Below are 27,056 nucleotides of genomic sequence, written 5' to 3' on the forward strand. Positions count from 1 at the left end.
ACAAAGGTAGAAACGCGGTCCTTTCTCTGGGTTGAAACCTGGCCTCCCCCCCCCCCCCCCCACAACAGGAGCAGCTCGCTCCCACACAATGGAGGGACCTACCTTAAAAGCTTAAACCCTGCCCAGACAACACTGGTTATATATAGGCCGCACAGCCGCCACCCATCTCACGGAAGGTGTACACACACACACACACAGGACCACTTCTGCCGTTTTAACCACCCAGGAAAATGTTTTCTCTCCGAAATGAACAGCTCTGGGATAAATGTATAATGACGTAGGCCTAGTGCAACTTTTTTAGCCCCCCCCTCCAGTCCAAGTATCACCAGCAAAGACCCTATATCATCCTCCCCCACCACCCATCACTCTCCTGAGCTGTGCTCTTCCCAGCATCCTCGGCTTGGCGCGAGGTCGCGGCACCTCCTTCAAAGAGGAATTATAATTAACCAGCCAGTCAGACCAGCCTGTCAGCCAGCTCTCCTCCTCTGTGCTCTCTTCCACCTCCCCCCCCAGGTACCAAAGTTCACCAAAGTGGAATCATAAACCCCGTCCAAGGAGAACATTAAACATCTTTCACAGCTCTCCCGCAGGCATTGGTGCCCAGTTGAAAACCAGGTTTTCCTTCGAAAGAGCAGCTGCATCGGGACAAAAGAGGAGACTTTGACCCCTTTATGTCGCTAACTACTTTCCACTGAGATGAGTGCACTCCTTCCTAGTTCTTGGTCCTTCACTAGGTATTGAACAGTAGTTGGCCAGTTTCGTCTTTGTCCATCATTCATCCCTCCCTGTCTACTGACAAACGCTTTGCTTGTTGTTTGTTGCCAAAAACTGCAGAACTGTGAACTGTGAAACCACCAAACATCCTCAGTCTTCTGAGTCATCAAGGCGGTCTCAATCAACACCGTCTCTGGAAGATGATGCCATTTCAGGTCCGTTATGTCCAGATATGTCTCCACTTTCTTATCTTTTCAGAGCAAGGTCACCAAGCTTGTGATGCAATGACTCAGTCAGCCCCCTCAGTGTTGAAGACTGTAACAGTGTAGCAAGGCCCCGGAGACGGGAGTGTTATGGCCCCGGAGACGGGAGTGTTATGGCCCCGGAGACGGGAGTGTTATGGCCCCGGAGACGGGAGTGTTATGGCCCCGGAGACGGGAGTGTTATGGCCCCGGAGACGGGAGTGTTATGGCCCCGGAGACGGGAGTGTTATGGCCCCGGAGACGGGAGTGTTATGGCCCCGGAGACGGGAGTGTTATGGCCCCGGAGACGGGAGTGTTATGCTCATTGAGCCCTCTAATGATCCTAATGGAGATTGTCTGAGTAAAGATAGACTCGCATGCTGACAATTAAAGGCTCTAAGGAATTGTGTTGGTATACGTCTGTACCGCCATTTGGTTTGTTCAGTCATTGATATGTTTGTTGTTGTAGTTGCTGGGACTTAGCATTAGTGTGTCATTTGTCAAGATTAAGACTACTTAATTCTGTCAGTGCAATGTTTTTGTGAATCCTCTTGACATCATATTCTAAACTCAGCAAAAAAAGAAACCTTTTTCAGGACCCTGTCGTTCAAAAATAATTAGTAAAAATCCAAATAACCTCACAGATCAACATTGTAAAGGGTTTAAAGACTGTTTCCCATGCTTGTTCAATGAACCATAAACAATTAATGAACATGCACCTGTGGAACGGTCGTTAAGACACTAACAGCTTACAGACGGTTGGCAATTAAGGGAGACAGGACAGACAGCCGATCGCAGTGGCAGACCACGTGTAACAACACCTGCATAGGATTGGTACATCCGAACATCACACCTGCGGGACAGATACAGGATGGCAACAGCACCTGCACGAGTTACACCAGGAACGCACAATCCCTCCATTTGTGCTCAGACTGTCCTCAATAGGCTGAGAAAGGCTGGACTGAGGGCTTGTAGGCCTGTTGTAAGGCAGGTCCTAACCAGGCAACAACGTCACCTATGGGCACAAACCCACCGTCGCTGGACCAGACAGGACTCGCAAAAAGTGCTCTTCGTTGACGAGTCGCGGCTTTGTCTTACCAGGGGTGATGGTCGATTTGCGTTTATCGTCGAAGGATTGAGCGTTACACCGAGGCCTGTACTCTGGAGCGGGATCGAGGTGGAGGGTCCGACATGGTCTGGGGCGGTGTGTCACAGCATCATCGGACTGAGCTTGTTGTCATTGCAGGCAATCTCAACGCTGTGTGTTACAGGGAAGACATCCTCCTCCCTCATGTAGTACCCTTCCTGAAGGCTCATCCTTAAATTACCCTCCAGCATGACAATGCCACCAACTATACTGCTCGTTCTGTGCGTGATTCCCCCCCCCCCCCCCCCCCAGAAAAGTCTGGGAACTTGCAGATGCCTTGGTGGAAGAGTGGGGTAACATCTCACAGCAAGAACGGGCAAATCTGGTGCAGTTCATGAGGAGAAGATGCACTGCAGTACTTAATGCAGCTGGTGGCCACACCAGATACTGACTGTTACTTTTGGGACACATTATTCCATTTCTGTTAGTCACATGTCTGTGGAACTTGTTCAGTTTCTCAGTTGTTGGATCTTATCTTCATACAAATATTTACACATGTTAAGTTTTGTGAAAATAAACGCAGTTGACAGTGAGAGGACGTTTATTTTTTTGGTGAGTTTATATGTGTATGCTGGTTGTGATGCCTTTAGCCTAGGCCTGACTAGTCAGAATAGCATGCCATCAGAGACATTTTGAGATGGAGGGACAATGTCAGGGATAAATAGAAATCTGAGGGGGAAAAGACTTCTTCCTCCTCATGTCATTCTTTGCTGAGGAAATGGGCCATCCCACAAGACTGCAAAATCTTTTGGACTTCCCCTGAACAGGAAATGGTGGCTAGTGGATGGTTTTCATAATTATGATTAGCACTTGTGTGCATCATTAGGGGAATTGTTGTCGGAAGGTGAGGGGAAATAAACTGGTTCAGAAAGAAGTAGTTAACAAAGAGAATAATCAAAATCTAGTCAAAGCTTATCCTTCGGGCACTCCCTAAGCCAGAACTTCTTTCCCAGTAAACATTCACTTTTTCTTTATCAGGCCTTGTGCTCGACGAGGAGGCACTTTGCTCGGAGCCTTGAGGCAGGTATCAGAGCAGGAGCCTCCTAGATGCTAACATGTCTAGCATTACTATTAAACATGGAATGCAGAAACAAGCTTGCTGTCTTTGGAGCAGTAAGGAACAGTTAAATTCTCCCCCTCCCATAGTGTGTTGGGGGAGGTTGACTTTGAACACTTTCAAGCCCTGAAAGTAGCCCATCTTTCAAACTCCCAGATGTTGCTCTGTTCGGTCACCCATCCTGCTCTACCCCTCAATAATGTCTGACATGCAACAGGCTCCATCACTGCCTAACTTGGGCAAACATCGAGCTGGACAATGAGGATGTAAATGAGGTCTTTACACTCAGTCAGCTGAAATGTTACATGTCTTTTATTTCCCCACACAACACTGGGCAGAAGACCAGGGCTCATTGTGACCAGCCTCTGATGCGCCGACCGGCTGTAGGGGTCCCTCTGTTTGGGCCACAGACTCTAATAGTTCTACGCATTGTGTGCTGGTGGGTGTATTTGTCATGCTTTCAGAAAATTATTAATCGCTTGTCTGTTTTTCTTGCTTTCTTTCTTGTCAAGGCTTTCTTTCTTGTTAAGACTCCATCTTAAGAATCACAATTCTAGACTGTAGATGATCACAAGTACTTTTCAAAAACACATTTTTTATGACACTTATTGGATGGGTGTACTTCACCATAAGATGGCAGTTTATTTCTGTGCCCCCCCCCCAAAAAAAAACTGCTCTGTGAAGTTCCAGCATCTCCACCTCCCACCCCACCCTCCAGATGAATCACTCCCTTGTAGGAGCCCATGTCCCCAGGCAGTAAGGCAGGCAGAGAATCCATGTAGTGAGATCCCAGCACTGCAGGAAGAGGGGGAAAAAAACACAATGTGACTTTTATTTCAGAGGGGAGTAGTGTAGTGGAGGGGTAGGAGTAGTGTAGTGGAGGGGTAGGAGTAGTGTAGTGGAGGGGTAGGAGTAGTGGAGGGGTAGGAGTAGTGTAGTGGAGGGGTAGGAGTAGTGTAGTGGAGGGGTAGGGGTAGGAGTAGTGTAGTGGAGGGGTAGGAGTAGTAGGGAGGGGTAGGAGTAGTGGAGGTGTAGTGGAGGGGTAGGTGTAGTGTAGTGGAGGGGTAGGTGTAGTGTAGTGGAGGAGAGGGGGGGGAGTAGTGGGAGAGGTGGTGGGGGGACGGAGGAGAGGGGTGTGGGAGAAAGGCAGGCAAGACATGATGTGATGCTGTGGGAGTCGTTTCAGTGTAGCCGAGCGGTGCTGTGCTGCACGGCCAGTCATATACATTCACACGTGCGGCTCAGGCAAACAGCTGGCCGCGGAGTACCTGATTGGCCCGAGGCAGAGAGCAAGGGGGCCGGTGCCCATGTGGGTAGGAGGGGCTTAGGCACTGGGCGGCTCAGTGGGTGAGTGCGAGCTGGTGACCGCAAATAGTTGGCCGATGTTGTCTGGCCTTGTGCTTTGGCCTGCATCCTCACTTTAGGGTGTTAGGTCATCTAACATCAAGAAGCCAAAGAAGGGGGAGGAGGATGGGGTTTAGGGGGGAGAGGATGGGGGAGGGGTTGGAGGATGGGGGTTAGGGGGGAGGGGTTGGAGGATGGGGGGGAGGGGTTGGAGGATGGGGGTTAGGGGGAGGGGTTGGAGGATGGGGGTTAGGTGTAGAAGGACAGATACAGATAATACCTGGTGGTGCCTCTGCTAAACTGATCCATCTAGTTTTACACTTTGCTAAATGTTGGCAGACACACACACAGAGGCAGTCCTCTACAAGGAGGAGGGAAGAAATGGTCTTGACAGCCACAAATCGTGTGTGTGCGTGCGCGTGCCTTAGTCCCCAGCCCAGATGAAGGGTGTATTCTTCTTGGCTGTACAAAGAGCTCCATTATGGTGAGAGTGGTGAAGAGGCCTATCCTCCCGACCTGGGCTGTGGTTCCTCTGCTGGGAGAACCCCCACCCCCCTCCAGTGGTTTGTCCTGCTCTGTCTCCTCATCAGACATGGTGAGACCAGACAGACAGACAGACAGACAGACGGACGATGCAGCATTTTAAACACAAAGACCAAGTAGCGTCAAAACATTTCACTCACATTTCACTCGCTGCATTTCAAGCAGTTATTGTGCGAAATGACTTACTGCGAATGTCTGAAGTGGCATACTTTTTACATCTGACAAACAAGTAGACCAACCTCATCCCAGCTGTGTATATTCACTGTGTACAGAGTGCTCTATATTAAGATGAACACTACTGTCTGTAATGACTGACTGTGAATGGCTGAAATAATTGTCTGCTTTTTAAGATCTGACACACAAGCAGTTCAGATGACTACATGGGTTGGGAGATGCTTTGGGTGGGCTTTTTGCTTTTTTTGTGGTATGCCTTTGCACACAAGTTTTCATGTAGGATGGGCTAATCCGTGTGACGAGGGTGTGAGTCTTGTCTGAAGGACTTGGTGTGTTGGGTAAGTCCAGGCTTAGGCAGGTATGGCGTGTATGAGCTTGTAGGCCTGAAGGCAGCCCCCCCCACAACCTACACTCACACATATACACACACAAGTGCTGAAAGACTGTGAGGGTTTGCGTTTGCGAAAGACAGCGACACACCCAAGTGCATTGTTGTAACACTGGGGATGTTGTTGAAATGAGCCCATCTCTTTTCACTTCAATCTCCCCCAAGATGTTATGTGCCCCGAACTGCTGGCGTGCCACCATTTAAAAAAGAATCTAACTAGTAGGCTTCTAGTTATTGGTGCTTGGCTTCATGTGGATACAAGGTGTCCTGGACCGTATGTGTAAACCTCAGCAACAAATGTTGTGGGCTGGCGCCGAGTTGGGCCTCATGGCCTAATTCGGGTGAATCGAAATGCCAACTGGAGGATGCCCCGTATGCAAATAGGAGCAGACCATCCCATACAGCCTTAATAAAACAAAGTGCTTTTACAGGCTGTTCTGCTGTTCATTGGCTTGGAATACTGATACGGTAGTCAATGCCTGTTGGTAAACTAGACTATTAACTGACTTGAACTTAACAGGCCTTTTTAAGAGCTGCACATAAAGTGTGTGGCGCAGAGCAGCATCAACACAGCAGGCTCTGTTGTCGGAGGTGCTGCTGCTAGCTGCTGTGTGTGTGCGTGTGTGTGCGCGCGCGCCCCAGAATTTATGGAGTGGGGCTGTCACTGCCGACCCCTGAATGAATGTGCCATTTGTTGCACAGATAGACAACTGTCAGTGGAGAGCAGTCCAGGCCCACTGTGTCCTCTCCTCTGTGTGGAGAGAGAGAGAGAGAGACCCATGTGACTGATAACAGGGAGGTATACTTTTAATTTTTTTGTATTGATGAAACAAATAAAGTTGTGGAACATGAAGTACAAGTAAGAGCTAGACTTATCTTTACCACAGACCTACAGTTACGCTCAATGTTCCTCACCGGCCCCAAAGTGTACTGTAAAGGTGCGTGTGTGTTTGGGGGAAGGGGAACGGTTGCCAGAGAGGAAAAATTAGCAGGATAGGTAGCAGACAGACAGAGAAAGATGGATGGGTCTCCATCTCCCTACATAACAGTGTCTGCTAAATAAAGGACTGGGGGATGAACATAACAACAAAGGGGGGGGGGGGGGGTTAAAAGCGTACCCTTTCTGCTCACTGCTGTGATTTACTCATGGCGTAGAGACGTGCCAAATAAGTAGCTTGCTAGCAGGGGCTATTTATTCTCAGCCTGTTGGGGATGTCAAGCCAACTCTCCCCTACATCTATCTGGCCTTCAGAGAAGACCTTGCTTCATGTCCCCTTTGATAAAGGTATAGGCTAAGGCAACACAAGTACACACACATACACAGCAAAAGGAACTCAAAAGTTATCTCTTTGGAAAGTAATCAGTCCCCCTTTTTTTCCCATCACTTTTATTTGTAGGAATGTTTAAATGAGCATTAGCTTGTAACTGTAGTGTAGCTGGCTAGCTGTTATGCGTTTGTGGCACTAAGGGCACATACAGTACATTGCAGCCAGCTAGCTATCTGGTCGGTGCGGTTGGTTGGTTCCACGCAGCTGTCAGTGGGGCTGCATGGGATCTGTCAGGACACAATCTACATCTGCACTCTCACTCTATGTAACTGGCACCCACCACAACGTCTCTGTGTTTGTGTCGGGGGGGGGTGTGTGTATGTATGTGTGTGTGTGTGATGTCAATATAGCCTAACTTACATTCACTTATTTTATATAGGCCTAAAAGTATTTTTGTGTTTGAGTGTGTTAAACTAGCAGTGGTAGCCTACTGCTTTGTCAATAGAGTAGTAGGATAATCTGGTTGACATTATCTCCCCCTACATATTTTCCACTGCTGAAGATGTGGCTGAAATATGAGCCTATCATGCCCCCCAACACGACCACCCCCACCCTGGGCTCCCGAGTGGCGCAGCGGTCTAAGGCACTACATCTCAGTGCAAGAGGTGTCACTACAGTCCCTGGTTCGAATCCAGGCTGTATCACATCTGGCCTTGATTGGGAGTCCCATAGGGCGGAGCACAATTGGCCCAACGTCGTCCGGGTTTGGCCGTCAATGTAAATAAGAATTTGTTCTTAACTGACTTGCCTAGTTAAATAAAAAATAAAAACCAGGCTCATGTGAGCCTGTCAAACAAGACTCCACTCTTGAGAGTCAACACTCACTCCCCAGAGTGGCCTTGCAGCAGACCTCCAGTCCCAGCCAAGGCAGCATATGTCCCATTTAGGGCTTGAATAAAGCCCTGTCTTTTCTCCTGGAGGAGAGAAAGGCCCCCAAATGTCCCTGGCTGTCGCAGGCACCTGTGGCTGGCTGACAGCTGAGCCCCTGTGTTGCCAAGGACCCTTGTTTCCAAACCCTACTATGCCACCCTTGATCTGTGAAGTGTGTTTATGCCGCTGGGCAGTTTGACAGCTTTCCTCTGAAGCATCCAGTGGCTTATCGTCTTGTTTTTGTGTTAGTGAAATGGTCTACAGTGCCTTCAGAAAGTATTCACACCCCTTGAGTTTTTGCACATTTGGTTGTGTTACAGCCTGAATTTAAAATGGATTAAATAGATATTGTGCCACTGGGCTACACACAGTAACCCATAATGTCAAAGTGTAATTATGTTTTTAGATTTTTATTTTATTTTTTACAAATTAATAAAAAATGATAATGTCTTGAGTCAATAAGCATTCAACCCCTTTCTTATGGCAAACCTAAATAAGTTCAGAAGTAAAAATGTTCTTCAGTCACATAATAAGTTGCAATAATAGTGTTTAACCAATGCCTCGGTTTTCCAATACCTTGCAAAGAAGGGCACCTATTTGAGCCAATTGTGCGCAATCATATGGGACCCCAGGCCACAGCCAGTTGTGGCACAGCCCGGGAATGAACCCGGGTCTAGTAACGCCTCCAGCACTGCTTTTTGACCGCTTTGTCACTCGGGAGGCCCAACTCTGATAGCTTTTGATACAAAGCCTAGAATATACTGTATGGTACATTTCCCCATGCTTTTATCAACCATACTTTTATCCATAATTTTAGCATTCCACCATTGGCTAAGTGACTATTTTTATATGGGAAGTTATAAAACAATCTTACAATCTGGGCTGGAGGCAGAATGGTAGCAGATGAACATGCATTCTGTCATTCTTTCATAATGGGCTTTAGGTTCAAATGTGAGACATCCTGAGAGAGACTCTTTTTACCTCACAAGAACTGCAATCTCTACCCACCAGTTTCTCACTGGGTTTCACAACTCTCTTTTCAGGAGTCACATTGATCAGTCTTCTCACAGTTCATGAGACTTTGTTTGTAAAGTTGTGTCTCTGTGCGTTCTCAGCTTTGAGGAGAGAAGGGGAACCTGAAATCACAGCGATCAACTTGTTTCTCGCTGGTGTTGTATAGAAGGAAGTTTAAAGAGCTCAGCTGCCGTCAAGTTTTTCTCTGATATAAAAGCACACAAGGAACTCAAGACCACATTAGGAATTGCCACACGTGTGCTGGTTGGTCAGATGACTTCAATTTTTTGCATTGCTGTCATTTTTGCTCTGAAAAAAGTATTCAAATGACATATCGGAACTGAGTGGGAAAAAAACACAATGGAAAAACATTCCCTACTCAATTCCTCATGATGCTGATCGACACGTTTGATTTACGTAGCTTATTTAGCTGAGGGCAAGTCACAAATAAGCAACTTATACCAAACTTTTTGATAATTCCATGTCAAAGTTTTTTTTCCTGAAAAAAATAAAACATTCATTAGAATTGTCTTGCTCATTGGAGAAAGCAATCTCTCCAAAGTAGTCAACATGCTGGTTGTTGGGTGCACTGTTTGTCTCTATAAGGATGCTTAGACCAAAGCGAGGCATGGCTTATCCTGTAGCATGGGTTAGACTTGACTGGAGAGCCAATGAGCAGTTAGCTTCTCCGCTCTGGCGGCAGCAGAGAGCTGGTGGAAACAGACATGGGGCTCTCTTCCTCTCTAAACCATAATGGAGGAAACTGGCTCGTCTAGTTTGTCCAGATGATCCTGCCTCCACCTCTTCTCTTAGTGTGCTGTGCACTGCAAAGCCATTCATCTCTTTCACCTCCCTTTCTCTCTCACTTCCCTTTTCTCGGCCTCCATCTTCCTTTTTGCATCTGTCTGTTCCCCCCACACCCTCTTTCTCTCTTCCTCCTTTCTCTTTCTCTCTCTCTCTCTCTTCCTCCTCTTTCTCTCTAGCTCTCTCTCTAGCTCTATCCACCCCCCCCTCGCCCCCTCTCTCTGCTTTTATCTTAACCTTTCCCTGCTGTAACTGATATAGCGGGGATGCTGTCGTGTAGAGCAGGCAAAAAGTGATATCTCCCTGTGCCAACTGCTCTGCTCTCAAACATCCAGGCTTTAGCACTTGTCTGTGCCTGTCAACCGGCTATGAGAGCAGCACAGCAGCATTCTTACACACACACACACACACACACACACACACACACACACACACACACACACACACACACACACACACACACACACACACACACACACACACCATTGTCACTGGCTCTAGTTCTACTCCCCATCCATTCTGTAAAGTTTCTATTTTTTTCACAAGACTGTTCTCTACATAATAAAAAATATACCAATATGCAGTTTAGAAGAATTGCTGATCTTGCATAAACTAAAGCTATTTTAGGCTACTTACTTACTAGCAGAAGCTCTAGATGCCCATAGGTCCCTCCATGGGTTTAAAGTGTCTTAGTGTGGTAATTAGGCTAGCCATAAGCAACAGAGGCTACCAGTTTAGTGAGGGCTTTGTTCTGCCTGCTGATGAAACAAAGTGATAAACCTCCAACCAGTAACAAGCTGATATCTGGACAGCTCAGTTTACGTGCTTGTATCTCTCTCAATTAGCACTTTTAAGACTGTTCTTTTTAAAATGATATATATATATATTATTTTTTTCACCTTTATTTAACCAGGTAGGCTAGTTGAGAACAAGTTCTCATTTGCAACTGCGACCTGGCCAAGATAAAGCATAGCAGTGTGAACAGACAACAACACAGAGTTACACATGGAGTAAACAATAAACAAGTCAATAACATGGTAGAAAAAAAGAGAATCTATATACAATGAAATGATGAATGAAAAATATACAGTACCAGTCAAAAGTTTGGACACACCTACTCATTCCAGGGTTTTTCTTTATTTTGACTATTTTCTACATTGTAGAATAATAGTAAAGACATCAAAACTATGAAATAACACGGATGGAATCATGTAGTAACCAAAAAAGTGCTAAACAAATCAAAATATATTTTATATTTGAGTTTCTTCAAAGTAGCCACCCTTTGCCTTGATGACAGCTTTGCACACATTTTCTCAACCAGATTCAGGAGGTAGTCACCTGGAATGCATTTAAATTAAAAGGTGTGTCTTGTTTAAAGTTAATCTGTGGTATTTCTTTCCTTCTTAATGTCTTAATGCGTTTGAGCCAATCAGTTGTGTTGTGACAAGGTAGGGGTGGTATACAGAAGATAGCCTATTTGGTAAAAGACCAAGTCCATATTATGGCAAGAACAGCTCAAATACGCAAAGCGAAACGACAGTCCATCATTACTTTAAGACATGAAGGTCAGTCAATGCGGAAAATTTCAAGAACTTTTAAAGTTTCTTCAAGTGCAGTCGCAAAAACCATCAGGCGCTACGATGAAACTGGCTCTCATGAGGACTGCCACAGGAATGAAATACCCAGAGTTACCTCTGCTGCAGAGGATAAGTTCATTAGAGTTACCAGCCTCAGAAATTGCAGCCCAAATAAATGCTTCACAGAGTTCAAGTAACAGACACATCTCAACATCAATTGTTCAGAGGAGACTGCGTGAATCAGGCTTTCATGGTCGAATTGTTGCAAAGAAACCACTACTAAAGGACACCAATAAGAAGAAGAGACTTGCTTAGGCCAAGAAACACGAGCAATGGACATTAGATGGGTGGAAATCTGTCCTTTGGTCGGATGAGTCCAAATTTGAGATTTTTGGTTCCAACCGCCGTGTCTTTGTGAGACACAGAGTAGGTGAATGGATGATCTCCGCATGTGTGGTTCCCACCGTGAAGCATGGAGGAGGCGGTGTGGGGGTGCTTTGCTGGTGACACTGTCTGTGATTTTATTTAGAATTCACGGCAATTAACCAGCATGGATACCACAGCATTCTGCAGTGATACGCCATCCCATCTGGTTTGCACTTAGTCCCACTATCATTTGTTTTTCAACAGGACAATGACCCAACACACCTCCAGGCTGTGTAAGGACTATTTGACCAAGAAGGAGAGTGATGGAGTGCTGCATCTGATGACCTGGCGTCCCCAATCGCCCGACCTCAACCCATTTGGGATGAGTTGGACTGCAGAGTGAAGATAAAGCAGCCGAGAAGCGCTCAGCATATGTGGGAACTCCTTCAAGACTGTTGGAAAAGCATTCCAGGTGAAGCTGGTTGAGAGAATGCCAAGAGTGTGCAAAGTTGTCATCAAGGCAAAGGGTGGCTACTTATATTTTGATTTGTTTAACACTTTTTTGGTTTCTACATGATTCCATATGTGTTATTTCATTGTTTTGATGTCTTCACTATTATTCTACAATGTAGAAAATGGTAAAAATAAAGAAAACCCTTGAGTAGGTGTGTCAACTTATGACTGATACTGTATGTATGTATGTAATATATATATATATTTTTTTACAGTTTGAAACAGGTAGCCATAACACTTTTTTTACACACCTGCAAGTGTGTAGGCCTAATAAAGTAGAATTGAGACTTTTTTGACGTGCAGTGATCAGTATCTAATCATCTGTATCGATCACTTTTTGCACCACTTGTATAGCCTAGTTCAAACCAAGCTTCTGCGATGGGTTTTATATGTAGGTTAAGTTATTCTCTGCTCCACAGTAGCATGGCCTTTCATCTGTCAGACAGCTAAGTCGCGTACGCAGCACGCAGGGTGATCCTGCTGGACTTACACTGGGCCACAGTTGGTCTCCTCTGACGTGTACACAGACCAGGATGCGCATGTAGCATTTCATGTGAACAGGACTTGAGATGCTTGGGGACACAGTCCACTGGTCGTGGCTAAACAGGCATTTGAACCGAAAATGTCTCCTCCGCCCAGCCCCATTATAACTGCCTCTCTTTCTGCCTCTTAATTAGGCCCTCTTACCAGCCACTAATCTGATAATCTCTGTTCTGTCCCTCCTTTCCTCTCTCTCGACCCCTCCTCCCTCTCGCTCATCCCTGTCCTCTCTCGTCTCTCTCGACCCTTCTCCTTTTCTCCGTCTCTCTCATCCATCCTCAATCATCTCATCTGTCCTGTTTTAGCTAGCCATCTTCCTCCTCCCTCCCTCTTTTTCTTATCCATCCTTTGCTCTCTTTCACACACAGATGCGCACGCACGGACACACTCCTCTCGCGAGACAACTCCCCACAACACCCTGCTTTAGCCACCATTTAGAATGCGTTCACCCTCCCTTCCCCCCTCATCTTAGTTTTTTCCCCCCCAAACCTCTTTCACAAAGTAGATAAGCTGTCGGTGGCTCTGCACTGTAATGCCTTCTTGTGTCCATCTATCCTTGTTTGTCTCACCTATTACCATAATACTCAGCTGTCAACATCTTTTAGTGCTAGTCTGACATGTTGGAAATAAATGCCATAATGAATGACTGTCTCGTGTTGGGTTCTTGGTTGGGCCTCCGTTTCGACTCGCCATCCTGCAAAGGGCCACGGTTTCCTGGTTTCGCTGTCGGCAGTGTGTGTGTTGGTGCTCAGAGACGTTTATGTGATAAGAGTACACGTTGTTTGATTAATTTACAGCTTAACAAGGCAAGAAATCAGTCTACTACATCCGAGTGACACACACACACACACACACACACACACACACACACACACACACACACACACACACACACACACACACAGAATCTGTCATTGCATGCTGCTCTGGTCTAAGATGAGAAGGCTGCTGTTGTGTGTGCATGTGTGTGCATGCGGACGACATGATTGTGTGTATTGACGGCGGTCTCTGTGCTCTCCCTGCAGTGTGAGCAGTGGGGTGCTGACACTCGAGGTGGGCAGGCAGACAGGCCGTGGTCTCCCACCCAGGCCCTGAGCTCCGAGCCCAGACGCGTTTTTGCCCTGGTCTCTCGACGGGTAACTATAAGGCTCTCTCTTCCCTCCATCCCACCACTCAATACTGTAAACTCCCCATATACTGAAGGCTGTGCTTTAAGCTTCACTCAGCATGTCTACTTTATTTCCGTCTTTATTCATTCGTCATCCGTATCCTTTTTCATATGTTCTTCCATTCGTGTGCTTTTTTTGAGTGTTCATCAGTTGCTTTCTATAGACGTAGGTGGAGAACAGTACAAGTTAAAGTCATTCTAAAGACTAATTTTGCTTCAATACCAATTTTGGATGAAATCGTGTCATTGTTTTCTTCCAGTAGTTTTGGTGTGTGCGTAGAGCACACGGATACTCACTGTGGCTAGCACTCAAGTCATTTTCCAGGCTCTGCGCTATGTGCATGGCATGCTGTCATCTCTACCCTCTCTTTATCTGGCTGTGCTTTTGTTAAGAGGAGTCCTTTTTCCTCAATTATTTGTCTCACACATCCCACCTCCAACATGTGTGTAGGTAAGTCACACCGATTACACACTTTGAGTCACCGCTCTTTGCCTTGTCGGCAGTATGGTATTCCCTCACCCCTCTGATTGTTGGGTCGACCCTTGGATGATGGAGTCAGTACTGAACCATTTGAGTATGCACTGATTTTTTTCATGTTCTACCATTCTCTCAGTTCTGTTAGGTGTCATATTTAGACCTGAATATAGGCTACTGCCATGATTTAATTTACATATTATATGCAGCTGCAACATTTCTAAATCATTTAATTGTAAATGTGTCCTGTAAATGAATTATTGATGTCAAAATCCTGGGTTTAGACAAAATCCTGGGTTTGTCCATCCCATCTTTACACTGATTAATTAATGGTGTTCCTATACTTATTGTACTTTGGTACAGTCTGCCTGCCCCTAGTTCGGGTGAGAGCTTGTGTAAAGTGTGTTCTAGAGGAAGCCTTGTATCCAGTAAGAACATGTTTGGGTCCCAGCATGCATCATGTCTGTCTGAAACAACTACCCCGTAACTACCAATCACATTCATACTGAGGAGAGGAGGGGCGAAAGAGAGAAATGAACAAAGTCCTAGAAATCTACACAGTATTACAATCGTTTATTTTAATAAGAATTGAGACTATTAGTATAAAGTGATGGTATCAAGATCAGCACCTCATAGAACTCGGTGACTACCTCCTTGAGTAATGTGTGGGTGAAAGTATGTGTATACTGTTATTCTGTGTCTTGATGCATGAACTGTGGCTGTTTTTGTTTTGTGTGTGTGTGTGTGGAGACAGACGGGCAGACGGGGATAGACAGAAGGGGAGGGAGGGGAGACAGGAGGGAGGGGAGAAGGGGACAGACAGACGGGGGAGAAAGGACGTACGGACAGGCTGGGGGGGAGAGAGGACGTACGGACAGGCTGGGGGGGAGAGAGGACGTACGGACAGGCTGGGGGGGGAGAGAGGACGTACGGACAGGCTGGGGGGGAGAGAGGACGTACGGACAGGCTGGGGGGGGAGAGAGGACGTACGGACAGGCTGGGGGGGGAGAGAGGACGTACGGACAGGCTGGGGGGGAGAGAGGACGTACGGACAGGCTGGGGGGAGAGAGGACGTACGGACAGGCTGGGGGGGAGAGAGGACGAGGGGAGACTGGGGGAGAGAGGAAAGTGAGGGAGAGGACAGACAGGCGGGGGGAGAGAGGGAGGGGAGACAGATTGACAGACTGGGGGAGAGAGGACAGACAGATGGGGGGAAGAGAGGACAGACAGATGGGGGGGGGGAAGAGAGGACAGACAGATGGGGGGGGGGAAGAGAGGACAGACAGATGGGGGGGGGAAGAGAGGACAGACAGATGGGGGGGGGAAGAGAGGACAGACAGATGGGGGGGAAGAGAGGACAGACAGATGGGGGGGGAAGAGAGGACAGACAGATGGGGGGGGAAGAGAGGGGACAGACGGGCAGAGCGAGGGGGGGAGGGGAGACAGACGGGGGAAAGAGGACGGATGGACAGACGGGGGGGGGGAGAGGACGAGGGGAGACGGGGGAGACTGGGGGAGAGAGAGGAGACAGACGGACGGGGAGACAGACTGGGGGAGAGAGGACAGTGAGGGAGAGGACAGACAGACGGGGGGAGAGAGGGAGGGGAGACAGATTGACAGACTGGGGGAGACAGATTGACAGACGGGGGGAGACAGATTGACAGACAGATGGGGGGGAAGAGAGGACAGACAGATGGGGGGAAGAGAGGACAGACAGATGGGGGGAAGAGAGGACAGACAGATGGGGGGAAGAGAGGACAGACAGATGGGGGGGAAGAGAGGGGAGACAGACGGGCAGAGCGAGGGGGGAGGGGGAGACAGACGGGGGGGAAAGAGGACGGACGGACAGACGGGGGGGAAAGAGGACGGACGGACAGACGGGGGGGAAAGAGGACGGACGGACAGACGGGGGGGAAAGAGGACGGACGGACAGACGGGGGGGAAAGAGGACGGACGGACAGACGGGGGGGAAAGAGGACGGACGGACAGACGGGGGGGAAAGAGGACGGACGGACAGACGGGGGGGAAAGAGGACGGACGGACAGACGGGGGGGAAAGAGGACGGACGGACAGACGGGGGGGAAAGAGGACGGACGGACAGACGGGGGGGAAAGAGGACAGATGGGGGGGAAAGAGGACGGACGGACAGACGGGGGGGAAAGAGGACGGACGGACAGACGGGGGGAGAGGGAAGGGAGACGGGGGGGAGAGGGAAGGGAGACGGACGGGCAGACGGGGGGAGAGGGAAGGGAGACGGACGGGCAGACGGGGGGAGAGGGAAGGGAGACGGGGGAAGAGAGGGGGAGACGGACGGACAGACGGGGGAAGAGAGGGGGAGACGGACGGACAGACGGGGGAAGAGAGGGGGAGACGGACGGACAGACGGGGGGGAAAGAGGACGGACGGACAGACGGGGGGGAAAGAGGACGGACGGACAGACGGGGGGGAAAGAGGACGGACGGACAGACGGGGGGGAAAGAGGACGGACGGACAGACGGGGGGGAAAGAGGACAGATGGGGGGGAAAGAGGACGGACGGACAGACGGGGGGGAAAGAGGACGGACGGACAGACGGGGGGAGAGGGAAGGGAGACGGGGGGGAGAGGGAAGGGAGACGGACGGGCAGACGGGGGGAGAGGGAAGGGAGACGGACGGGCAGACGGGGGGAGAGGGAAGGGAGACGGGGGAAGAGAGGGGGGAGACGGACGGACAGACGGGGGAAGAGAGGGGGGAGACGGACGGACAGACGGGGGAAGAGAGACAGACGGACAGACTGGGGGGGAGAGAGCTGGACAGACAGGGGGGAGAGGACAGACAGATGGACAGACTGGAGGGGAGAGAGGACGGACAGACTGGAGGGGAGAGAGGACGGACAGACTGGAGGGGAGCGAGGACGGACAGACGGGGGGGGGGGAGAGGGGGAGACAGACGGACGGACGGGGGAAGAGAGGGGGAGACGGACGGACGGGGGAAGAGAGACAGACGGACAGACTCGGGGGGGAGAGAGCTGGACAGACGGGGGGGGAGAGAGCTGGACAGACAGGGGGGAGAGGACAGACAGATGGACAGACTGGAGGGGAGAGAGGACGGACAGACTGGAGGGGAGAGAGGACGGACAGACAGGGGGGAGAGATAGATGGACAGACGGGGGGGAGAGGACGGACGGACAGACTGGGGGGGGAGAGCTGGACAGACGGGGGAGAGAGAGGAGACGGGAGGTGAGAGGACAGACAGATGGACAGACTGGAGGGGAGAGAGGACGGACAGACTGGAGGGGAGAGAGGACGGACAGACTGGAGGGGAGAGAAGACGTACGGACAGGCTGGGGGAGGAGAGAGGACGTACGGACAGGCTGGGGGGGGGAGAGGACGTACGGACAGGCTGGGGGGAGAGAGGACGTACGGACAGGCTGGGGGGGAGAGAGGACGAGGGGAGACGGGGGAGACTGGGGGAGAGAGGACAGTGAGGGAGAGGACAGACAGGCGGGGGGAGAGAGGGAGGGGAGACAGATTGACAGACTGGGGGAGAGAGGACAGACAGATGGGGGGAAGAGAGGACAGACAGATGGGGGGGGGGGAGAGAGGACAGACAGATGGGGGGGGGGGAAGAGAGGACAGACAGATGGGGGGGAAGAGAGGACAGACAGATGGGGGGGGAAGAGAGGGGACAGACGGGCAGAGCGAGGGGGGGAGGGGAGACAGACGGGGGAAAGAGGACGGACGGACAGACGGGGGGGGGGGGGAGGACGAGGGGAGACTGGGGAGACTGGGGGAGAGAGAGGAGACAGACGGACGGGGAGACAGACTGGGGGAGAGAGGACAGTGAGGGAGAGGACAGACAGACGGGGGGAGAGAGGGAGGGGAGACAGATTGACAGACTGGGGGAGACAGATTGACAGACTGGGGGAGACAGATTGACAGACAGATGGGGGGAAGAGAGGACAGACAGATGGGGGGGGAAGAGAGGGGAGACAGACGGGCAGAGCGAGGGGGGAGGGGGAGACAGACGGGGGGGAAAGAGGACGGACGGACAGACGGGGGGGAAAGAGGACGGACGGACAGACGGGGGGGAAAGAGGACGGACGGACAGACGGGGGGGAAAGAGGACAGATGGGGGGGAAAGAGGACAGATGGGGGGGAAAGAGGACGGACGGACAGACGGGGGGGAAAGAGGACGGACGGACAGACGGGGGGAGAGGGAAGGGAGACGGGGGGGAGAGGGAAGGGAGACGGACGGGCAGACGGGGGGAGAGGGAAGGGAGACGGACGGGCAGACGGGGGGAGAGGGAAGGGAGACGGGGGAAGAGAGGGGGGAGACGGACGGACAGACGGGGGAAGAGAGGGGGAGACGGACGGACAGACGGGGGAAGAGAGGGGGGAGACGGACGGACAGACGGGGGAAGAGAGGGGGGAGACGGACGGACAGACGGGGGAAGAGAGACAGACGGACAGACTGGGGGGGAGAGAGCTGGACAGACAGGGGGGAGAGGACAGACAGATGGACAGACTGGAGGGGAGAGAGGACGGACAGACTGGAGGGGAGAGAGGACGGACAGACTGGAGGGGAGCGAGGACGGACAGACGGGGGGGGAGAGGGGGGAGACAGACGGACAGACGGGGGAAGAGAGGGGGAGACAGACGGACAGACGGGGGAAGAGAGGGGGGAGACAGACGGACAGACGGGGGAAGAGAGGGGGAGACAGACGGACAGACGGGGGAAGAGAGACAGACGGACAGACTGGGGGGGGAGAGAGCTGGACAGACGGGGGGGGAGAGAGCTGGACAGACAGGGGGGAGAGGACAGACAGATGGACAGACTGGAGGGGAGAGAGGACGGACAGACAGGGGGGAGAGATAGATGGACAGACGGGGGGGAGAGGACGGACGGACAGACAGACTGGGGGGGAGAGAGAGGAGACGGGAGGTGAGAGGACAGACAGACAGATGGACAGACTGGAGGGGAGAGAGGACGGACAGACTGGAGGGGAGAGAGGACGGACAGACTGGAGGGGAGAGAAGACGTACGGACAGGCTGGGGGAGGAGAGAGGACGTACGGACAGGCTGGGGGGGGAGAGAGGGCGTACGGACAGGCTGGGGGGGAGATAGGACGGATGGACGGGGAGACAGACTGGGGGAGAGAGGACAGTGAGGGAGAGGACAGACAGACGGGGGGAGAGAGGGAGGGGAGACAGATTGACAGACTGGGGGAGAGAGGACAGACAGATGGGGGGGAAGAAAGGACAGACAGATGGGGGGAAGAGAGGACAGACCGATTGGGGGGAAGAGAGGACAGACAGATGGGGGGAAGAGAGGGGAGACAGACGGGCAGAGCGAGGTGGGGAGGGGAGACAGACGGGGGGAAGAGGACTGACAGACAGACGGGGGGAAGAGGACTGACAGACAGACGGGGGGAAGAGGACGGACAGACAGACGGGGGGAAGAGGACGGACAGACAGACGGGGGGAAGAGGGCGGACAGACAGGCGGGGGGAAGAGGACGGACAGACAGATGGGGGAAAGAGGACAGACAGACAGGGGAAAGAGGACAGACAGACTGGGGGGGAGAGAGGACAGACAGATGGGGAAAGAGAGGGGAGACAGATGGACAGACGGGGGGAGAGGGAAGGGAGACAGATGGACAGACGGGGGGAAGAGAGAGGGGAGACAGATGGACAGACTGGGGGGGGAGAGAGGACGGACAGACTGGGGGGTGAGAGAGGACAGACAGATGGGGAAAGAGAGGGGAGACAGATGGACAGACGGGGGGGAGGGAGGAGAGACAGACTGGGGGGGGGGAGGACAGACAGATGGGGAAAGAGAGGGGAGACAGATGGACAGACGGGGGGAGAGAGAAGGGAGAGATGGACAGACAGGGGGAAGAGAGAGGGGAGATAGATGGACAGACGGGGGGGAGAGGACGGACGGACAGACTGGGGGGGAGAGAGCTGGACAGACGGGGAGAGAGAGGAGACGGGAGGTGAGAGGACAGACAGATGGACAGACTGGAGGGGAGAGAGGACGGACAGACAGGGGGGAGAGAGAGGACGGACAGACTAGGGGGGAGAGAGGACGGACAGACTGGGGGGGAGAGAGGACGGACAGACTGGGGGGGAGAGAGAACAGACAGATGGGGAAAGAGAGGAGACAGATGGACAGACGGGGGGGAGGGAGGAGAGACAGACTGGGGGGGGGGGGGAAGAGGACAGACAGATGGGGAAAGAGAGGGGAGACAGATGGACAGACGGGGGAGAGAGAATGGAGACAGATGGACAGACAGGGGGAAGAGAGAGGGGAGATAGATGGACAGACAGGGGGGAGAGGACGGACGGACGGACAGATTGGGGGGGAGAGAGCTGGACAGACGGGAAGAGAGAGGAGACGGGAGGTGAGAGGACAGACAGATGGACAGACTGGAGGGGAGAGAGGACGGACAGGGGGGAGAGAGGACGGACAGACTGGGGGGGAGAGAGGACATACGGACAGGCTGGGGGGGAGAGAGGACGGACGGACAGACTTAGGGGGCGAGAGCCGGACAGACGGGGGGGGAGGGAGCTGGACAGATGGGGGGGAGAGAGGACGGACAGACTGGGCGGGAGAGAGAGGAGACAGACAGACGGGGAGACAGACTGGGGGAGAGAGGACAGTGAGGGAGAGGACAGACAGACGGGGGGAGAGAGGGAGGGGAGACAGATTGACAGACTGGGGGAGAGAGGACAGACAGATGGGGGGGAAGAGAGGACAGACCGATTGGGGGAGGAGAGGACAGACCGATTGGGGGGAAGAGAGGACAGACAGATGGGGGGAAGAGAGGGGAGACAGACGGGGGGAAGAGGACTGACAGACAGACGGGGGGAAGAGGACTGACAGACAGACGGGGGGAAGAGGACTGACAGACAGACGGGGGGAAGAGGACGGACAGACTGGGGGGGAGAGAGGACAGACAGATGGGGAAAGAGAGGGGAGACAGATGGACAGACGGGGGGAGAGGGAAGGGAGACAGATGGACAGACGGGGGGAAGAGAGAGGGGAGACAGATGGACAGACTGGGGGGGAGAGAGGACGGACAGACTGGGGGGTGAGAGAGGACAGACAGATGGGGAAAGAGAGGGGAGACAGATGGACAGACGGGGGGAGGGAGGAGAGACAGACTGGGGGGGGGGAGAGGACAGACAGATGGGGAAAGAGAGGGGAGACAGATGGACAGACAGGGGGAAGAGAGAGGGGAGATAGATGGACAGACGGGGGGGAGAGGACGGACGGACAGACTGGGGGGGAGAGAGCTGGACAGACGGGGAGAGAGAGGAGACGGGAGGTGAGAGGACAGACAGATGGACAGACTGGAGGGGAGAGAGGACGGACAGACAGGGGGGAGAGAGGACGACAGACTGGGGGGGAGAGAGGAGAGACAGACAGACGGGGAGGAGAGACAGACAGACGGGGGGAGAGAGGAGAGACAGACGGGGGGGAGAGAGGAGAGACAGACGGGGGGGAGAGGAGAGACAGACGGGGGGGAGAGAGGAGAGACAGACGGGGGGGAGAGAGGAGAGACAGACGGGGGGGGAGAGGAGAGACAGACGGGGGGAGAGAGGAGAGACAGACGGGGGGAGAGAGGAGAGACAGACGGGGGGGAGAGAGGAGAGACAGACGGGGGGGAGAGAGGAGAGACAGACGGGGGGGAGAGAGGAGAGACAGACAGACAGACGGGAGGAGAGAGGACGGACAGACAGACGGGAGGAGAGAGGACGGACAGACAGACGGGAGGAGAGAGGACGGACAGACAGACGGGAGGAGAGAGGACGGACAGACAGACGGGGGAGAGAGGACAGACAGACGGGGGGAGAGAGGAGAGACAGACGGGGGGAGAGAGGACAGACAGACGGGGGGAGAGAGGATAGACAGACAGACGGGGGGAGAGAGGATAGACAGACAGACGGGGGGAGAGAGGATAGACAGACAGACGGGGGGAGAGAGGATAGACAGACAGACGGGGGGAGAGAGGATAGACAGACAGACGGGGGGAGAGAGGATAGACAGACAGACGGGGGGAGAGAGGATAGACGGACAGGACAGACGGGAAGAGAGGATAGACGGACAGGACAGACGGGAAGAGAGGATAGACGGACAGGACAGACGGGAAGAGAGGATAGACAGACAGGACAGACGGGGAGAGAGGATAGACAGACAGGACAGATGGGGAGAGAGACAGACGGGGGTGTCGGACAGACGGACGTGGGGAGGAAAGGACGGACGCAGGGATGAGAGGACGTGGGGAGGGACGGACGGACGTGGGGAGGAAAGGACGGACGCAGGGATGAGAGGACGGGAGGGACGGACGGACGGGGGTCGGGAGAGGACGGACGGGGGGAGGGGAGGAGGAGAGACGGGACGAGAGAGGACGAGCGAGAGGAAGGACGGAGGGAGGGAGAGACGGAGATAGCGAGAGGAAATAAGAGGGGAGAGGAGATAGTGAGAGGAAATAAGAGGGGAGAGGAGAGGGAAGAGAGGAAATAAGAGGGGAGAGGAGAGGAGAGGGAAGAGAGGAAATAAGAGGGGAGAGGAGAGGGAAGAGAGGAAATAAGAGGGGAGAGGAGAGGGAAGAGAGGAAATAAGATGGGAGAGGAGAGGGAAGAGAGGAGATACTGAGAGGGCAGGAAAATATATATTTGGCTGGGCTGTGGGTCTCGACAGACATTTTCCGTGGCCACATTGTTCCGTGGTTGGTTGAAACACACCCCTCCCATCTCTTCCTCTCTCCCATCCCCTCCCTCCTCCTGTCTTCTTCACACCAGAGCCCAGATCTGTGAGAGGAATGCAAGCGAGTGGAGCTTCCACATTACTGATGCTATCTGCATGGCTTATCAGATCAAGTTTAAACTATTTGTGGGTATGTGCGTGACTATTGGTAGCCTTATGTAGGTCTAGATGTCGGTGTGTGGTTGTGTACACGTCTCCTTTATTAGTCCAAGGAGAGGATTGCATCCGGTTATGTTAGCAGTTTGTTTAGGAGAGATTATCCTAACTCTCATTTGTCACCGTGGGATGTGGTAACTCACTTCTCTCTGCCTAGCAACTGACTCTGTTGTGACATGCTGCTGCCGATACTGAGCCAAGAACTTTCACTTTAGCAGAGAAACAAATGTCCTGTTTTATTGAATTAACTTTGCAGTGTGTGTGTGTGTATTGACCTGAACACATGGGAAGATAGATACTTGCGCACTGTCAAACCATTTGGGGAAAACTGCAAAAATATATTCAAATCCCTAAACACAGCCATATAGCCTAACGCGTGTTAAGCATTTACCATAGGTATAGCCTTAGCCTATTATAAAAGGAGGAGGAAGCGACTGAAAGAGGGATGGAGAGAGACGGCGAGAGTGAGAAAGGGAGACGATGGAGGGGAAGGGGAAAAACAGGATGATTGAGAGGAAGAGGAAACAGAGAAGAGGCTCTGTCCGTTCCTGTATGCCTCCCCCTCCTTGCCTCTGTAAACATTGTTGTGCACCGACACCCTGACCTTTGCTCTGTGAGTGGGGGTGGAAGAGCACAGAACTAGAGGCATGGTAGCTGGATGTGGTGTGTGTGGTTAAAAGTGTGTGTGAATTTTCTCTACCTGTTGCATCTGTGTTGCATTTGAGTTGGCACTACCTGTTGCATTTCAGTGTGTAGGTTGTGTGTGTGTAGGTTGTGTGTGTGTGTGTGTAGGTTGTGTGTGTGTGTGTAGGCTGTGTGTAGGTTGTGTGTGTGTGTGTGTGTAGGTTGTGTAGGTTGTGTGTGTGTGTGTGTGCATGCAACATGTCAGGGCAGGGTAGTCTGAGGGAGGGGAAGGAGAGGGAGGGAGGATGGGTAATGGCAGCTGAGTGTGAGCTGAAGGAGGAACCGGAGGAGGAGAGAAACAAGAGAGGGGGAGGGGTGGTCCTCTAAAAACTCACAAGAAGCTGGCCAGTGAGAAGGGGGAGAGAGAGAACGCTCCCCATCAGTCAGACACAGCCACCACACACACGTGCAGAGAGAAAGAGGGAAGTAGAACACTGTGACTTGGCGAGTCTGTGCTTCCTGTTGTGATCGAGGAGTGTCATGCTCTGCCACTTTGTCTAAACGCCAGCCAGTCAGTCAGTCAGTCACATCATCACAGGCAGGCCAGACAGGACCAACTGTACTTTACTGTTCTATCACTCACAAACACACAAAACTATGCTGCTATGTATTGGCCGAAAGCGTTTTCCATCAACGACCCTAGATTAACTTGGATTAGGCTATTGCATTTCTTAAACCTTACACTTGTGGGAATTGGCCTATAGTGCCTTCAGAAAGTATTCATACCTCTTGACTTATTCCACATTTTGTTGTTACAGCCCGCATTCTAAATTCATAAAAAAAACACCCATCTACACACGATACCCCAATAATGACAGTGAAAATATGTTTTTGTACATTTTATAGAAAATAAAATACGAAAATATTTAATTTACACCCGAGCCAATACTTTGTAGAAGCACCTTTGGCGGCGATTACAGCTTTGAGTCATCTTGGGTATGTATATCAGCTTTGTACATCTGGATTTAGGGATTTTCTCCCTTCATCCTTGCAGATTTTCTCAAGCTCTGTTAACCTCTCTGTGCTACGGATCCCTTTAGCGGGACCATTTTCCTAAACAACCGCTGAATTGCAGGGCGCAAAATATTACAAAAAATATTTATAATCATGCAATCACAAGTGAAATATACCAAAACACAGTTTAGCTTGTTGTTAATCCACCTATCGTGTCAGATTCTGAAAATATGCTTTACAGCGAAAGCAATCCAAGCTTTTGTGAGTGTATCAATCAATGCTAGAACAGCTAGCCCCAAATTAGCATGGTCACGAAAGTCAGAAAAGCAATAAAATTAATCGCTTACCTTTGATAATCTTCGGATGTTTGCACTCACGAGACTCCCAGCTACACAATAAATGTTATTTTTGTTCGATAAATATTATAACAAAAAAACGCCATTTGGGTTGCGCGTTATGTTCAGAAAACTACAGCCTCGTTCCGTTCGACGAAAATTCCAAAAAGTATCCGTAATGTTCGTAGAAACATGTCAAATGTTTTTTATAATCAATCTTCAGGTTGTTTTTAACATACATAATCGATAATATTTCAACCGGACCGTAACCTATTCAATAAAAGAGAGAAAGAAAATGAGGAGCTACCCCTCTCGCGCGCAGGAACTAATCAAAGGACACCTGACTAGTTTTGAAAAATCTCGCTCATTTTTCAAAATAAAAGCCTGAAACTATGTCTAAAGCCTGGTCACAGCCTAAGGAAGCCATTGGAAAAGGAATCTGGTTGATACCCCTTTAAATGGAAGAAAGACGGGAAATGAAACACAGATAAAAAATATTAAAAATATTTAAAAAAAGATTTTCTTAGGTTTTCGCCTGCAAAATAAGTTTTGTTATACTCACAGACAATATTTTGACAGTTTTGGAAACTTCGGCGTGTTTTCTATCCTAATCTGTAAATTATATGCATATTCTACGATCTGGATCTGAGAAATAGTCCGTTTACCTTGGGAAAGTTATTTAAAAAAAAATATATATATATCTGACCCCTAGCGTCAAGAAGTTAAATTAGATGGGGAGCAGCGGTGAACAGCAATCTTCAAGTCTTCCACAGATTTTCAATGGGATTGAAGTCTGTGGTTTGGCTGGGCCACTCTAGCAAAAACTTTCACATTCTTGTTATGAAGCCATTCAAGCGTTGCTTTGGCTGTATGCTTGGGGTCATTGTCCTGTTGGAACGTAAATCTTTGCTCCTAGTCTAAGGACGTTTGCGCTCTAAAGCAGATCCTTATCAGTCTCCCAGTCCCTGCCCCATAGCATGATGCTGCCACAAATTTGCAAACATTTCTAAAAACATGTTTTCATTTTGTCATTAATGTGTATTTTGTGTAGATTTGTGAGCAAAAAAATAGATTTGATCAATTTTGAGTTCAGGCTGTAACACAACAAAATGTGGAATGAGTCAAGGGGTATGAATACTTTCTGAAGGCACTATATGGATATGGCTAAATTGAAATGTTTCTTACAGAAGAATTTTGAAAAGCATATGCATTATTACACGGAGAGAAAAAAAATCCTATCAAATTGTATTTGTCACATGCGTAAACAAGTGTAGACGAACAGGGAAATGCTTACTTATGGGCCCTTATGGGCCCTTCCCAACAATGCAGAAAGCAAAAAAGAGAAAGAATAGAAAATTAACACGAGGAATAAATACACAATGAGTAACAATGACTTGGGCATCAAGGGGTACCAGCACCGAGTCGATGTGCAGGGGTACGAGGTGATTGAGGTAGATATGTACATATAGGCAGGGATAAACTGACTAGGTAACAGGATTAGTAGCAGCAGCGTATGTGATGAGTCAAAAGAGTTAGTGCGAAGAGAGTCAATGCACATAGTCCTGGTAGCTATTGGTTAACTATTTAACTACACTGAACAAAAATATAAATGCAGCATGTAAAGTGTTGGTCCCATGTTTTACGAGCTGAAATAAAAGATTCCATTTGCACAAAAAGCTAATTTCGCACACATTTTCTGCACAAATGTGTTTATATTCCAGTTAGTGAGCATTTGTCCTTTGCCAAGACAATCCATCCACCTGACAGGTGTGGCATATCAAGAAGCTGATTAAACAGCATGATCATTACACAGGTAATTTAATAATCATGCCAGATAATTTAATATTAATTTCTTTACCATAAGCCGCATCCAATGTCGGTTTTAGAGAATTTGACAATACATCCAACCGG

The 27,056-nt window shown here is 50.7% G+C and overlaps 1 protein-coding gene and 1 long non-coding RNA gene across 5 annotated transcripts in view; one reads left to right on the forward strand and one right to left on the reverse strand.

Annotated features, from left to right (window-relative positions):
* LOC139531693 (ras-responsive element-binding protein 1-like) overlaps positions 1-27,056 on the forward strand; it is an 87,978-nt gene that overhangs the window by 13,661 nt on the left and 47,261 nt on the right. The window contains exons 2-3 of one of the 4 annotated variants that reach the window (XM_071328386.1): positions 11,833-12,040; positions 13,647-13,757. The exons of 2 other annotated variants lie outside the window; for them this stretch is intronic. The gene's annotated coding sequence lies outside the window, so the exon portion shown is untranslated. The remainder of the gene's footprint in view (positions 1-11,832; positions 12,041-13,646; positions 13,758-27,056) is intronic. One more of the 4 variants, XM_071328384.1, reaches the window with a different exon arrangement.
* LOC139531694 (uncharacterized) overlaps positions 3,213-27,056 on the reverse strand; it is a 66,886-nt gene continuing 43,042 nt past the window's right edge. Inside the window, exon 3 of the long non-coding RNA XR_011666410.1 lies at positions 3,213-3,955. This is a non-coding gene — a long non-coding RNA (uncharacterized lncRNA). The remainder of the gene's footprint in view (positions 3,956-27,056) is intronic.

Source organism: Salvelinus alpinus, chromosome 10 (genome assembly GCF_045679555.1).
Source record: "Salvelinus alpinus chromosome 10, SLU_Salpinus.1, whole genome shotgun sequence".
In the NCBI taxonomy this organism is placed as follows: domain Eukaryota; kingdom Metazoa; phylum Chordata; class Actinopteri; order Salmoniformes; family Salmonidae; genus Salvelinus; species Salvelinus alpinus.